Source organism: Rattus norvegicus, chromosome 8, assembly GCF_036323735.1.
Source record: "Rattus norvegicus strain BN/NHsdMcwi chromosome 8, GRCr8, whole genome shotgun sequence".
In the NCBI taxonomy this organism is placed as follows: Eukaryota; Metazoa; Chordata; class Mammalia; order Rodentia; family Muridae; genus Rattus; species Rattus norvegicus.
In genome coordinates, this window is record NC_086026.1 from 126735599 (window position 1) to 126751730 (window position 16132).

Consider the following 16132-nt stretch of genomic DNA (forward strand, 5'->3'; position numbering starts at 1 on the left):
CGACTGCCCTCTACGGGAATCCTGCGGTAGAGTGGGCGGGTTTCTCGCGGAATGCCCAGGAGGGGGCGTGGCCACGCATGCGCCTTCAAGAGGCTGCCTCAATGTGTGCTGCCTGACTTAGCACGTGGGATTTGAGACTTGGGCCTCTTATCTCAAAGGTTCTGAATGTCCTTCTGTCCCTGTCGGGTTTCGGCCTCAGTCTTGAGTGCCAGAGGAAAAGTAATAAAAATAAAGCCCTTATTCTTGACGCGTTGTTCCCGGGAGGAAAGCCACCTGCAGGAGGAGTCCTGTCCAGGAGACGTGTTTTGTGAACACACCCTGGGCAGTCCAGTCTGGGTGATGTGATGGATCTTGACTCTCCTTGAAAGCTGTGATCTGTTGCTGACATAAGGGAAAGGAACAGTTGCCCGAAGGTAACTTTCAGGGCGGCCCTTAGGCCTGTTTCCACTCACTGACCGACCTTCAGTTCTGGCTGAGTCTATCAGATCTCCATTTAATGAACTCAAGCCTCCAAATGGTGAGTAGGGCCAGGGACAGATGTTTGGGAAAACGTGGAGCAGCTGCCTCTTCGCTACGAGGGATTTAAGGCTTTCAAAATGATTCCCTTCCCACCTACCTGCAGTCCCTTCTTCCCTGCTGCTGAGTCTGCCTGGTCAGTTGGCAGAAAGGATACCCCAGTTGAACAGGCCTGGGAAAGTGCGTCTCTGCTCAGCAGGGCTCCGGTTTAAGGGCCTGTTTGGACATAACGCTCTCATTACAGCTAGAGGCTGAGGTGCCAAGGTGGAGAATTAAACCTTCACTCAGCCGGGCAGAAGTCGGTTCTTTTACTTGTATGTTTTATAAATGTGCTGAGAAACACACAGAAGCTGCTATGGGTCCCCTTTTTATTTTGCTGGAAGCGGATGAGTTAGAAAGACCAAAACGACGTTTTGTTGCTGCCGTTGTTGGATTAGGCAGATGCTCAAGCTGACCACTCGCTGTGTGTAACAAATACACCTGAAGATTTAGAGACTATGAGATGAGTTATAAAATCAGAAGTCGGGCATCCAACACTCAAGTAATCAAACCACATAGGCAAAACATATCTTGATAAATGGGATGCTTTTGGTCTGCTTCAGTTAGAACTGTGTACGCTCTCTTGAATCCTGTAGCCACGCCTGCGGCGTGAAAATAAGTTCCAGTGTTTTATTTCTGGACTTCGGTTTCATTTCCAAGGTCATTCCTAGGAATACACTCAAAACAGAACACACCTCATAAACTTTGAGGGACCTCTTCTATAGTTTCTGCCATGACTGTCACAGGAAACATGATAGTATTTCTACTTAAAACAGTTCACCTTTCAGAATATCTAAGCAGTTACTTGTTTGCTTTTGCCCTACCCTAGACGATATTATTTTGGAATTTTTTGATTTTTCAGCGTTCCTTAAAATTGACTGCTAGACTTTCCGTACCTTGAAAAGCTGAGCTATACACCTTGACGCCTGGTACTTGAATGCCTTCCTCATATGCCATTCTCACAGTAAACGGAATCCTTTTGGGGAAAACATGAATACAATACAAATCATTCTTTTTTTTTTTTTTTCCGGAGCTGGGGACCGAACCCAGGGCCTTGCGCTTCCTAGGCAAGCACTCTACCATTGAGCTAAATCCCCAACCCCAATACAAGTCATTCTTAAGAATTAAGTCTGAAGAAATTGTTGGGTTAGGGGTGAAAGCCAAGGAAACTCACTTTGGAGACAGACGCTTATAAATGAAAGCTTTATGTGCTGGTTTGAGATTATCAACTTGACACAAACCTAGAAACGTCAGAGAGGAGAGAATATTAATTGAAGAAGTGCTCTCATAAGAGTGTCCTGTAGTCAAGTCTGTAGAACATTTTCTTGATTAACAATTGATAAGAGAGGGCAGTGCCATTGGTGGTGTAAGGAAACAGACTGAGCAAGCCATACAGAATCAAGCCAGTGAGCAGTGCTCTCCCACGGCCTCTGGATCAGCTTCTAACTCCTGGTGGGTTCCTGCCTTGAGATCCTGCCCGGACCTCTCCCAGTGATGGAGTATGACCTAAGAGTTGTGAGGTAAAATAACCCCTCTCCCTCCTGAGTTGCTTCTGGTTATGGTGTTTTATCACACCAGTCCAAACCCTAGCTAAGACAAAGGAACTGTGTGAACAACTCCATGGGTGTGGGGATACAAGGGCTGATTAGCAGCAACGGAGCAGGAGGGCCTCTACACCCACCGAAGAACTTGCCCAGCTTGAGTAGGTATGAGATTATACAAGAAGAACCCAGAGGCTTACAACTTAAACATTAGGCACAGGGGTGTATGAACATGTCACATGCAGTCTAGAACTTACATTAGGCTCAAGGGTGAATGAACATGTTATCACACACAATCTAGAGCTTATGCACTATTATTTGAAGGCTAAAGTTTAAAAAAAAACAGCACTGGAGTCAAATTTTTTTGAAGATTATTTCATATCCTTTCCAGTGTGTGTGCAAGTGGGAGCACACACGCGCGCACACACACACACACACACACCCTAGCTAAAGAGCATATCTTGCAAGGTGGGTCGTTAATGTAGTTTACAGGCTCAGAACTGCAAATCTGTCCCCCCTCCAGGAGCCAGCTTAACACCCGTAGCACTGTGGAAGCTGGCCATCAGAGAGGTTTCCAGGTCAGTACCAGTTTGATTCCTCCAAGTTCTGTGGACAAAGCCCATGGTATCTTCAGCAATAGGCTTTACCCTCAAGTCCTGATGGGTAACTACGTATAACGTTGACAGCCTGTATTGTTTCGGGAATCTTGTGACACCCCACCACCCCCACCCCACCCCCACACACACCCAGCAACAACCTGAAGGGATGTATCTCATGTGTGGGGCTGAGCATTTTGTTTGACTCTGGTATCTAGGAGGAGCGGCAGCGGCAGCCTGTGGGGAGTGATAATTCCAATTAAACTATCTTAGAATGTGCATTAAAAGCCTATAAAATAGGTTTCCACATTAATCAGCAATTTCTGTTACTTTAACTTACATATAGCATTTTATCTGTTCATTCTTCTGGGAAAAAGGGTAAGGGTCTCTGTTTAGTCTAAAAATTTGAAATTTACCACAGAAAGGGCATGTAGCTAGTAAGAGAGATCTTGCAGCTACATGGAGGCTACCTGGACAGAGCTCAACTCATTCTTCCTCAACAATTTTTATCTATGTATGACTCAGACATGTACACACACACACACACACACACACACACACACACACACTAAAAACCAATCTTTGTACAGGTAAATGAGTTTTTATGTGTGAATATATAATTGTGTGTTAATGGCCTAGATGGTCCCATGATTTAACTTCCTAGTAAACTCCCTGGCCATGGAAGTGACTATGTTACCACTGGCTGGCTTCTGTGGGTATTCATTAGGTTTGCCTGTCCTGGGTCCTAGTGCAATCATACAGGAAAGACTTTGGGATTGGCTTCTTCTGACCAGCATCAGAGCTGTGAGATTTGTCTCTATTTCTCTGACTTTCAGTGTGGCATTTGGCAATGATTTGTCCTCTGTTTCCTAATTTGCAGATTTAAAACACAAGCCTGCCTGGGTCACCTGAGCCTTATAGGTGGCCCATTAGAAATCCTGACAGTCCCGTCCGGACCTCGTCATCCCTTTCATAATTTAGAGCATTCATTACCATGAGGTGTATCTTTTATGTCTTCTGTTTTTCCGCTTGGAAAACTACTCATACTGTGTATGCTAACCCTTTTAAATTTAATTACTCAGCACTGGCCTGCCATCAGGACTAAAATCTAGCCACTAATATGTTTAACTCAGTGTTCTGCGAAACCGCTTCAAGTGAACGGAGGGTACCTAGCAGTGTGCCCTCTCACGTCAAGGGAGGAGGGAGAGAGGGGGCTGTGGTGGTGGGGAAGGGTTGTGACAAAGTCACCTCTTCTATGGAGAGCTTCCTAGGTTCTTACTTTGTTTGTCTTGTGCTTTTTGTTTTCTGGGTTACCTCCTTTGAAACAGACCACAGTTTTCTCTTGGGTCAAAGATTTCAGTTCATTTTTTAAGAGGAGAAGAAAGAGGAGGAGAAGGAGGGCCTGGTGTGGTGGTGCATGCCTTTAATCCCAGAGCCCAGGAGGCAGAGACAGGTGCATCTTTGTGAGTGCTGGGCCAGACTGGTCTACAGAGTGAGCTCCGACCCAGCCAGGACTATGTAGTGAGACCCTATGTCAAAAGAAAGGATGATGGGCTTAGATGTGGCTTAGTGGCTAAGAGCATATGCTGTTCTTGCAGAGGACCCCAATTCACTCCCAACACCCAAGTCTTGCAGTTCACAACCTCCTGTAACTGTAGCACTAGAGAATCTGATGCCCCTTTCTAGCATCCCCCTGGCCACTGCTGTCATCTACACACACCCTCCCACACATACTCGTAATTTAAAATGGGAAAATGCAGCTCTAGAAATAATACCAATGGGATATTGAGGGATGTGAGTCAGTGGCAGAGGACATTAACAGCATTCACAAGGCTCTGGGTTCACTCTCCACATTCTCAAGAAACCATAAAAATGATGGTAGTCCACCATACGTGAGGCTCACTGGAGTTCTCCTCACACATGCAAAGGCCCGAGTCTCACTGGAGTTCTCCTCACACATGCAAAGGTCCTTTGCAAAATTTCTCACAGGAGCCAAGAAGCCTGACAAACGAAGAATGGTAATGCCTTTTGTTTTCATCTGACACCGAAATACGAGTGCGGTGACACGTTCAGACGACGTTTTCTGTCCTTCCATTCATTTGCCTCCCTGGCTTCAACATCCTGTCAGGATAGCACAAGAACTTTGTCAGATCCAGTTTGACTCACTGATCCCTCAAGTTTGAAACTAGAACTGCGGCTTATTCAGCTGTGGGGACGGCGCTCTGGGCCCTGGATGGAGACTCTCTTTCCCCACCCCCTGAGGTTCACCAGCAAACACGTTTTATTATCCCATAGCCCCTTCAGTTCATCATCTGACTTGCAGGAGACAAAAAGCATGACATCATGTTCCATATTTCTGCTCAGAAATGTTTGCTAATACACTCTGAACCGTAAAGGGGGAAAGGGCTTAGGCAGAAAAATAAATAAATAAAGCTCAGACATCACAACCCATCTGTGAAGTATTACTGATGACAGCCTCCTTGGCTTACCATTAAGAGGGCAGCACGGGCTGGATTTTCAGAGAAGATGAATGACACAACTCTTCCTTAATTATCCCAGAAGTATTCCAATTATAGAAATTATTAGCCCTGAAAGATTATCTATTCTGTTTACTTTCGGGGTGAACTATGCCTCGGATTTTCATATTACTTTTACTTTGAAGGTTGGTTTTCGGGATAAATGATTCTCTACAGCCTACATAAGCTAAACAGATTTAAGCCAACAAAGAAAACCTGTCAAATTCTGATGAAACAGATGCAAGTGATAATAGCTAGGCCAGGATGTCGAGCTCCAAATTAAAAGTTTTAATTGTGCTTGGGCCCAGTAAATTGACTTTGAGAGAAATCCCTTACACCTGGCAGTGATGGCGTTCACGTGCACAGAAGTTCAGAGCAGCGTCCACTGGATCGGATGTCTCACAATTTGTCATTTGAGATACTCACTAGCAAACCAGAAGATGGCGCATGTCCTAATAAACCTTATTCTTTAAAGCTAATTTTAACATTTTGACCCTTTGATCTGTTTGTTCCAAAGTCCGACTTCACCTCAGCCTTACGAGCACAACGATGCTGTTTTCCACCACTGGGAACAAAACAGGTTTTGAGACACTATTTTTTAATGGGGAAAACTCATAATCTGCTACGTAATTCTCAATATTAGAGAAGATTAAGTTTGGAAATACTAGGCAGTGCACGGCTAGCATTTGGTGCCCAGAAGATGTTAGATATTCTGTAGCTGTTGTTGTGAGCTTTGAATCTCTCCAAGTACCTCCGGCTTCTGTGGATTGAATCTTAAGAAACAGAAGTGGCCATAACCATACCTTTGGTCAAGGAAATAATTTTCCCCTTAGACTGTTCCAAGTAGAACACTAGACATGGTAAATGTCCCATCACATACTATCCATGCTCTAGAAGGTCTTTGGGGAAGAGCTGGCCAAGTGCCCAGCCCCGGGAACTTGCATTTTCCAGTGCAAAGCACTCGTACTCACTAGACAATGTTCAGTGTCAAGAGCTTAAGCAGTAAGAAATCAGACTCGTGCCATTGTGCATGTGTCTGAATGCTGAGGTTCACTCCTTTCCCAGAATCATTAGCCTCTGTGTAGCACCTGACCCTAATACTCACTTCCCTATGTTTTCATTTTGAACCCTACCCCTGCTTTGGACTAGACTGAAACCACATAAACTCATGTCTCCTATTAATTCATTATTTTCTCTTTGACTAGAATTTTTTCCAAATTCTTGACCTGAGGATTCAGGTTTTCAGTCTGGTCTTTTTCTCATAGATCCATTTTAAGGAGCACAGCCGCTGGATCTTATGAGTTCCAATTTCCTGTTTCAAGTCTGCTTCTCCAGCTTCACTTTGATACTTGGGGCTGATATGTTGCTTATTGGATAGTCTCATGCATGAAGGACACAACCCTCTCTCATAATGAGCATCCTACATAGCCAAGGACCACAACAGTAAGGCTCTCCTTACTGATCAAGTGAAGGAAAGACCAGAGTCATGTCTCTAGCCTTAGAGTCCTGGCATCAGGAGCTGCCCAGGATGTCATCAGCAAGAGCTAACTCTCTCTGCCTGATTCTGGAGTGTGGCGAACTCTTGCCAAGCTTTCCATCTACACCAGGCTTTCTGATAAAGAGCAAGGACATACCGTTGTCTTCTCTCAGAAGCACTGGTCCACATGGGCAGGCACATCAATCGCTGAGACAGGTCAACATCCCCTGGGAAAACTGTTGGTTCTAGAGCCTTAAAGGTAATCTAAAGCACACCTCAGGTCAACACAAGATCCCTTCAGACACTGTCCATCCTTACCCCTTTAGAGTATGCCCTGCCCCCTCATCAAATGACCCTTTTAGCCCTTGTCCATTCTAACTCACAAGAGAGTTCTCTAACAGTGGTGTTGCCCACTCTTACACATAGGATGCGCTAATTAACAGCCTCTGGCTGCTTTCCACTCTTCCCTCCACAGGGCGCTCCCTTTGTTCTCCGGCTCTGTGGGCCATACCTGAATTCTTTCAGTGGAGATCATAAAGACCAAGGAGCTGCAGAGAATCCAGACAAGAGCTCTCTAACGACACCTTAATCTTAACACACTGACTGGGTAAAGAACTTAATTCCTCAGTATGTGAAGAACTTGACTGCTTTGAGTATAAATCATCTTTGAACCTAAGTTCTCCACTTCAGGTCACAAATCCAAACCGTACTGCGTAATTTTCAATGCTACAGATTTATCCTCCCTACAGCAGCTCAGAGCCCATCCTCTCACACTCAAGAAGTTTGCAGTAATTGAAAAACTTGACCCTTTTTTTTTAAATCTAACAACAACCAAAATTGTGTCAGAAACATGTAATGGTCAAAGAATGGACAGTAATTAACCAAGTCGTTTATCGCGGTGATAAGATAACCCAAAGCTTGAAGGAGGGGAGGGACACGTGCTCGTTTCAGTTAAGTTTAAATCTGTTAAGTTGAGTGTCTGTTAACTGTAAGTTAGGTGTCTATTAAATATCACTTGATAAGATTTATCTTTGGTCTTTGAAGCAAGGTCCTAAGTGGCCCAGACTGGTGTTTAGCTCTGTATAGCCAGAGGGTAACCTTGAACTTCTGACCCTTCTTTTCTTCACCTGCTGGGTGGGGCAGTGACAGGCACCAGCACCATTCCCAGTTTACCTGGTGCCAGAGCTTCCTGCGCTCAAGGCAGGCAGTGTACAACTACATCCCCACTCCACATGGTGACCGTCCCAAGGAACTTTCCATGTCTCCCAGACTTCACAGATGAAAAACATCATTTACAACAAAATGTAGGATGCTGGCTGATTGATTTCCATACATTTGAATGGATTGTTTCATCAAGATGCCAACTGAAAGGTCATGATAACATAATTTCTTAATGCTATACCTTGTGAATTTTAGTGAATTACTTGGGAAAGGGTAGAGAGGTTACTGTCACTGATAGTGTAAAATTTCTGCTCACCACAAATGGTCACTTATGGAATCAAAGCTTCTCAAACCCTATACCAGTCATTATTGAAGTACAACCTATTCTCAGTATTCTAGAACTTAGCAATGGTTATCCACAGACACTAAACTAGTGGAGAAAGCAAGCACTGTGAGAGGAGGGCTGAGCGGAAGCACTGGCTGTTGGGAAGCGCTTAGCTCTCCTAAGAGACCACTTATGTTAGCTTACTAAGGATTCTGAACATACAATCTATCTGTGCCTTCCCACCGGCCCCATGCCAAAGCACGAAGACCAGAAAACGAATCTGCACGGCGTCATTTAATACTAAGATCATATGTGACAAGAGAAGAACAAAACTCTCAGCTCCTATGCATGTTTTTGCTGTGGAAAATAGGGCATTTGGGAAGAAATAATATATTTGTATATTAATATAAGTATTCATATATATCTTAAAAGATAACATTTGTGGGAAACATGAATAGAAGTCTAAATTCGAGGGCAAAGGGATAAGTGAAGTAACCACGAGAGAAGAACGTTCTCATGTTTGTCCATTCCTTGGTTTTTGAGACAGGGTCTGGTCTCACTGTGTAGCCCTGGTTGGCCTGGGACTCACTGTGTAGCCCAGGCTGGCCTGAGACTCACTGTGTAGACCAGGCTGGCATCAAGCTCACAGAGATCCAGCTGCCTCTGACTCCTGAGTGCTGAAATTAAAGGCACACCACCTCACTGGGCATGCTCATTTTTTTTTTAAGATGATGATAATATCAGTTCTTTCTTACGACTTATATCTACTCACAGTAGGGCACATCTAAAGGAATATTCTATAGGGTTTTTCTCCATTAGTGCTTACATTGTATTTTTCATTTTCAATTACTTAAACTTACACCAGATCATTCTCTGCCAACCTAAAAATGCATACAAAAAATATTTATTTATATTCCCAAATACACATCTGTATTTCTGAAACTTCACTTAGAGAAATCGCTTTAATACTTATGACAGTGAGCAGAAGGGAACAAAGCTAGAAATTAAAGCGGCCACTAGTAACACGCAGAGACGCTGAAAATGCGCAGGACCAGACAGTGGCTGCCCAGACCAGAGTAGGCCTGCGAAGGTGTGCAGAGATGAATCCAAGAAATACCATACAGATAGAATTCATCCGGTATTGTAAGAGCTTCAATGCGGCCATGTGAGAGCTGATACCCAGACTTCCCCAGGGATAGGAGAATAAGTGGCTCCTTTGATACATCATGAGACAAATAGGAGTGGAGGATGAGTAAGGAACCTAAGGAAGTGTGTGCCCTCCTCCATCTATGGTGTGTGTGAAGACAAAGCCAGAAGAGGTTAGGATCAAGGTTTAACCCTGGCAGCCTTACGAGTATATCACAGATCTGTGGAACTGGATTCAGAGTCTAGGTGAGGTCGCCCAAGAAGGGATCCAGAGCCTGGTGTGCAACCAAACAAAAGTGACATTTATAAAAGGACATACTGCGCTGAGCCAGTGCCTCTGAGAAGGGAAGGAGATGGGAAAGACCTGAGCCTGAGCGGCCACAGTGTGGAAATAGAGGCAGAAGCCATGTTGAAATAGCATCGGATACAATTTAATAACAACCATAAGGTCGAATATGCACCGATATGTAAACTGTTGCTAAGTAATATGTCTTCATTTCCTATGTAGCAAGGAAATATATGAGTAATTTATTAATCGAATGTGGTGTCTTTATGCTTTAAATGACCAATTTTTTCCCATGAAAGTATAACTTTGTAAGCACACCAGAGCATCAGCAATAGTGACAGGGCTTGAAGCCTCTCCTGCTGTCCTCTGAGAGGCCCAAGAAGCATCTGACTAAGACAGACACAGATACTTACACTCAACCATTGGACTGAAGTTGGGGACCCCTGTGGCTGAATTAGGGAAAGACCGGAAGAAGCTGAGGAGGAGAGTGACCCCATAGGAAGACCAATAGTCTCAGCTAACCCAGACCTCAGAGATCTCTCTGAGCCACCAACCAGGCCCCACACAGGAGCTGAGCCAAGGCCCCCAACACCTATATAGCAGAAGATGGCCTGGTCTGGCCTCAGTGGAAGAGGATGCACTTAACCCTCAAGAGACCTGAGGCCCCAGGGAGCGGGTAGCACTGGTGGTAGTGGGAACCATCCTTTTGGAGCCTGGGGAGGAGGGATGGGAATAAAAAAAATTATAACTTTGTAGCCACTAACTATATTTAGTCAGTAGACAAAGATGCCTAATTAGTATTAGAGTAGACTAATGGAACATTCATGAAGCCAGATTTCAGAGCATGATGGGGGGGTTAGGACATCCTTGAAATATACTACCATAGGCCAAAGGAGTATGAGCCATTTACAGAAGTTCATTCCCCTTTAAGAAACGAGTATGGGTAAATATTTTTATTTTAGAGGCTTCTGTTTTTTCTTCTGCTATTTGATTCTTTTTTTTTTTTTTTTAGGATAGCAAATAGCCCAGGTTGCCCTCCAACTTGCTACGTAGCTGAGATGCCTCCAAACTCCTGATGCTCTTGCCTCGCCCATATGCTGCCACATGCAGCCCTTCCTAAGGCCTGTGATGCACTGTCTGCGGAAACTGGCCTGAAGCTTCAGAGACTGGATCTGCTCTCCTCCAATGACATCATCATTTTCCCACCAGCCAAGTATGTAAGAGAAAAACACACAGCTAATTTTTTTTTTTTGAACACAAAATCGTGAAGACAGTGGCCCATCTCCCGTTTTTGGTTTTTGCTCACCAGCTAATCTGCAGGGACCTTGCCATGATAAACAATGTGTTGAATTTCCTGTTTGGGTCAGTTTGTATTTAAAATGGGACTAATGAAGTCCAGAGAGAAAGCGAACTGACTATTCACTCCAATGTGATTCTCTTTCCTTGGCTTCTCCTTGCCTGTGGTCTTGAACTGTACCCCTCTCTCTCTCTCCCTTCTTAACCTCCTGAGTGTAAAGTGCCTAATTAGAGGGGAGTCTGAACTCACCTTCGTTCTCTTTGGAGGAGTCGTGTAATTAAAAAGTTGAGAATCTGCTCGGATGTTTGGGGAGCATGGATTATACTGAACAATCCACCCTTAAAAATTAAATAGAATGTTATAATCATAAATACCTCTGCCTTGCAGTCATCTCTGTAATTCTACCTAACATTCATATTGTCGTTTGATTAGTTAATCATCCATTTTCAAAGGTGTGAATGTGTCTTCACACTTCTGCTAAGACCGTGTTAACTATGAAACTATAGATAGCAATAGAGATTAATTATCCATTGCACAAGTTCCCACACCTTGTGCTTACCAGATAGAGGAAGAGACTGCACATCTTAACACAGGTGTGATTTCAAAAAAACTGGGGGGGGCGGAGGGGGAAACGCTTGGTCAAATGAGTTCAAGGAGTGCTTCAGATCGACGTGCCTTTAAATGTTAACCGCTTTACACGTTTAATTCCATTTCATAAAACAATGGGGGAAGTTCCACGCAAGTCCTCAGCTGTGTGTGACCGAATGGAAGGAGACGGCCTACGGACGTGTCGATCTTTCATGGAATTGGAAAACAGAACGGAAACTTGATCGGATTTTAACAATTTCTCCAGCTTCACTAGAGCAAAGCCAGAAATTGGGAGCTCACCCTCTGAAATATTAATTAAATAAGTAAGCATCTGTCTAAAAGTCAGGTACCTCAAAATAACAATCAAAATAATTGGAGAGCACGCAATCATTATAGCTATAATAAGCTCTCTCCAATTGGCTTTTGATTTCCCCAATGATGAACTCTGTTAATTTAGAATCTGGCTCAGTGAGTCTCAGGGGACCTGACTTTTCTGTCTCAGTGAATTAGTGTTGACGTGTGGGGTAGCATGCCAGAAGAGAGGAACCAAGAGCAGAGTGTGGTAATGCATGCCCGCCACCCCAGTACTGGGAAGGTAGCAAGAGGATCAGGAGTTCAAGGCCAGCCTCGGATACTTAGCGTGTTGGAGGCCGGCCTGGGATATGTGAGCTCCTGTTTCAAAGGAAGAAACGGGGACAGACGAAGAAGATAAGGACTTTAACCATCTTCATTCAGATAAGCTCGGATATGTATCCATCCTGAAAGTAAGAATTTCTAGGCCATCCTTGCTTACACTAACACAGTGGGACTGATCCCTGATATACCATCAGTTTTATTTTAAGTCAAATACTAACTGAACTAAAGACACTCAAGTCGTGTCTTCTCTGTGTCAGTGTTTTCTTCCCACTGTAGCTACTCGGGTGCAAGCATTCTCCCAGTGTGACTTCGCATGGACTCGGGCAAGTCTTGAGAACTTTGAGCAGATCTTCCCTGTCTTCAATTGTGAACATGCAGCCCCAAATTGCTGCTTTTCTCCTGGTTTGGGTGTGGCACTAGGTGATCAGCTAAGCAACTAGGTTTTGTAGAAGCAGGAAAATGAAATAAGAGCCGAAGGGCGGTGGGATGCATGGGACACTCTCTAAAAACAACACCAAAGAACCCAATGGGTAGAGAAAGGAACCTAACATTCGAATATTTCTAACTTCTCTGTGGGGAGCCTCCTATATGGCATCGTTGCAAATGGCCGGTCAGCAGGTCTAATTCCTTTTCCTGTTTATAACTCCATGCTCACACATAGGATGCCTGTCATTTATTAGTATAACCCCACAGGTCAAAACACCCATGACCTTAGGACACGTTAGCTCCCAGGCATCTCATGAATTTGTCAGACACCTGAGAATGCTTAGGCCGGCAATATCACTGACATAGTCACAGCCTCAAAAATAAACAAACAAAACAAAAAACAAGCAATGCATAAGGGAAGTTCGCTTAGTTGAAATATGACCAAGGTCAGAGCAGAGGCTCGGGCCTATCAAAGAGATTCGCTGGGCCTGCCTCTGGAGAGAGGGAAGTTCCACGCCCTCCTGCACTCACTCCAACCCTCTGCTTGTCCAGCAAGACGCTTACAAAGGAGCAAGCATGAAAGGCTGGAAGAGGCGTGGGTGTGAGATGTCTTTCCTGAAACAAACCTTCAGGTTCAGACAATCGGCTCAATCCAGAAGTTGAGTAGCATCATTGAGCCCAAACACTATAAGGTGTGCCCAGTGCAACCAGTGTCTTACAGGCCCTTTAAGATGTGACAAAAAGAAACTATTTGTAAGTTGCTCTAAATCGTAGTTTTGTTCCAAAAACTGATTGGAAAGACGGCCTTTCTCCTATTTCTGTGGTTCTGGGGGTGGAGCTCAAGACCTTAGGAAGGACAGGCAAGTGTTCCTCCACCAAAACCGACTTTTAGCCCTGAAGTATATCACAGGCTGGCTGGCTACTCAAAGGTCCTCTGGCCTCCTCCTCTTCAGAGCATTTACTACTGCCGTGTGTCACTGTAGCAAGCTTTACTCTGTAGTAGCGTGAGTCAGAGAACACCATGTGGATGCCACAAATCTCCATTGCTTCCCTGGGTTTGGACCTTTCCCCAGAACAATCCCGACACCCACTAGGATAGTGCAAAGATTTAGGAGTGAAAATCAGCGTTGTCCAAAAGTGGACTCACATGCGTCAGTGTCCTTCCAAATCACTGTTCACAAATACAATTTACCTACATAATCATCTATCAAGCAACAATCTTTCAGTCATTGATAAACTGTGTGGCAATTCTCTCAGAAGAATATACCTCCTCACGAGGCCATGGTAACAACCCATTTCTCAGAGCAGATCCCTTTGTTAAATGACACTTGGCTTCATCCGAAGGCCAATGACAAAATCAAATCAGCTGAGTTAGTAGATCTCAGTTCTCTCTGTTTTGCTGTTATTGTGTGCTACAAACAATCCCAGCATTCAGAGACAGAGGCAGGAGGATATCTGTGAGTTTGAGGCCAGCCTGGTCTCCCTCCATAGCTAGTTCTAGGACAGCCAAGCCAAAGTTACAAAAAGAAATCCTGTCTCGAAAAAACAAAACAGATCAAAAGCTTCCTTTAGGAACAATGACAAACGTTATCACATATCTGTATCATATATATTATGTAGACAAATTACATATGTATTATTATACTTTTACCAAATGCTATATATACTCATCATCTGAATTTGATCACCACACCAAAGTAAAATAAAACCATCAATTTAATCATATCTAAATATTTCACCATTTACAAGATGAAGAAAGTGAATTTCAGAAATCTCAAGTAAGTTTCTTATGCAGAAATTACTCTTATCAGCTAAAAAGTGGGGCTGAGAGACAGTGCTTGTCTGTCATGCACAATGGTTTTGGCCCCCCCCCATCACTACATAAAACAGGTGTGGTCATGCGTGCCTGTAATCACAGCACTTAGGAGGTTGCCATAGGAGGGTCAGACGGTCAAGATCATGCTCAGCTACACACATAGTGGGTTAGAGCTCAGCCTGGGACACATGGACACCCTGTCTCATCAAAAACGTAACTAAATGGTGAGTGTTCTCATCTGTGATTGGACGGGGAAGGACGGTGACACTGCACCTCGTGTAGCCTGCCACCTCGTACCATGAATGATATCAAAGCTTCCGAGGACTGTCCCCCCAATAAGCCATGTCTTCCTGTCCCTCCCTTGCAGCCCACACATAGCAGGTAGAATGTAGCAGAGTGATGTTCATTCCGTCTTCAGAGCTAGGCCAGAAGCTTAGGGAATGCTGCTTTGCTTCCCCGGAGCACGCTCGGGAGTCTCAGTGTACAGCCCTGGCCACGCTCTCATGGGTACTGTTTGAAGGCATTGTTTTGATGTAGTTTTTTCTCTCTTTTAAAACAAGGTTTCACATAGCCCAGGCTAGTCTCAAACTCACCTTGTAGTCAAGGATAGCTTTAAACTCCTGATCCTTACACCTCTGCCTCCTGAGTGTTGGGGTTACAAGTATATGCTACCATGTCCACTTCATATAGTATTGCTTTGTGCATGCTTCTTCAATGTTCTGCCAACAAGGCTACATTTCTAGCCCCTTGATATGGCTTTTGTACAGATACGGTACATGGAAAGAGGTTGCTCCTTAAAACAGCAAAGCTCACACACTTGACGTTGGCATTGGGAGCCTTAAGAAAATAAATGAAGGAACAGCATTTGATCTTCCTGTTTATTAAACACACGGGAGACAGACAGAGACAGAGAAACATACAGATACTGAGAGACCGACAGACAAACACTAGAAACAAAAAGTTTTATCTTCAAGCCTATGAAGTCAAGAATATTTTCTATTTCCTCTAAATTCGACTCAAGACTTGACAGTTCCTTTTTCTTTCAACTCTCCCTTGAAGTTAAGAAGCCATGGTTAGAAGAAACCACCAGCTGGCACTGTCTACACTTTGTGTGTCTCTCCAGCCAAGTCTCCGAGTGCTTATAAGTCACCGTTGTTTCCGTTCCCTAGGTTACCACAGACAGCAGCACTGCCAAGCTGTGCCACACATGACAAAGGTGCCCTTTTCCTTCTCTCAGGCAGAACTCTCCTCGCCACTGTGCTGGCCCTTGCCACCACTCCCAGTGGCCTCTTGGGTATACTGTGCTTTTGTTTAGAATCCCCTTCAGGCTCCCAATGGCAACATCAAGTGTGCATGGTTGTATTGGTTACCTGAAGCTGCTGCAGTGTCCTCAGAGTGAATGTAGTGTCAAAAATGGGCAAGCCTCCATGAGGGGGGGGGGTCCAGATGTTGCTAGGAATAGAGCTACCTGGCTGACACTTCCCTGCTGAAGGCTTCCAGTCCTTCAGGAAGGGCCTGTCAGACAGCCGCTCAGGACAGTTGGAATCATTCACAGGAAGTGTCTGAAGGGATTCTTACAACATGGCTGTCTTATATCAATTTGTAGTAAACCCAGTGAACAAAGGCCACCCACATTTCTTTCTGAGACGAGTCCTTCAGTATCTGAGCCTGCTATGGGATAACAACCGGAAAAGCTCCCAAAGCCTCTCTGTTCAGCAGAAAGCCCTGTTCACGCCTGTTAGAGATCCCAACAAAAGGTTTACGCA

At 44.4% G+C, this 16132-nt stretch overlaps 1 protein-coding gene and 1 long non-coding RNA gene across 3 annotated transcripts in view; one reads left to right on the forward strand and one right to left on the reverse strand.

The window, feature by feature from the left end:
• The window catches only part of Cmc1 (C-x(9)-C motif containing 1), a 100844-nt gene that overhangs the window by 58039 nt on the left and 26673 nt on the right, over positions 1-16132 (reverse strand). The gene's annotated exons all lie outside the window — the stretch shown is intronic.
• LOC120094354 (uncharacterized) lies at positions 28-11271 on the forward strand. Its single transcript, XR_005488702.2, has 2 exons — positions 28-517; positions 10616-11271. It is a non-coding gene; the product is annotated as an uncharacterized LOC120094354 (long non-coding RNA).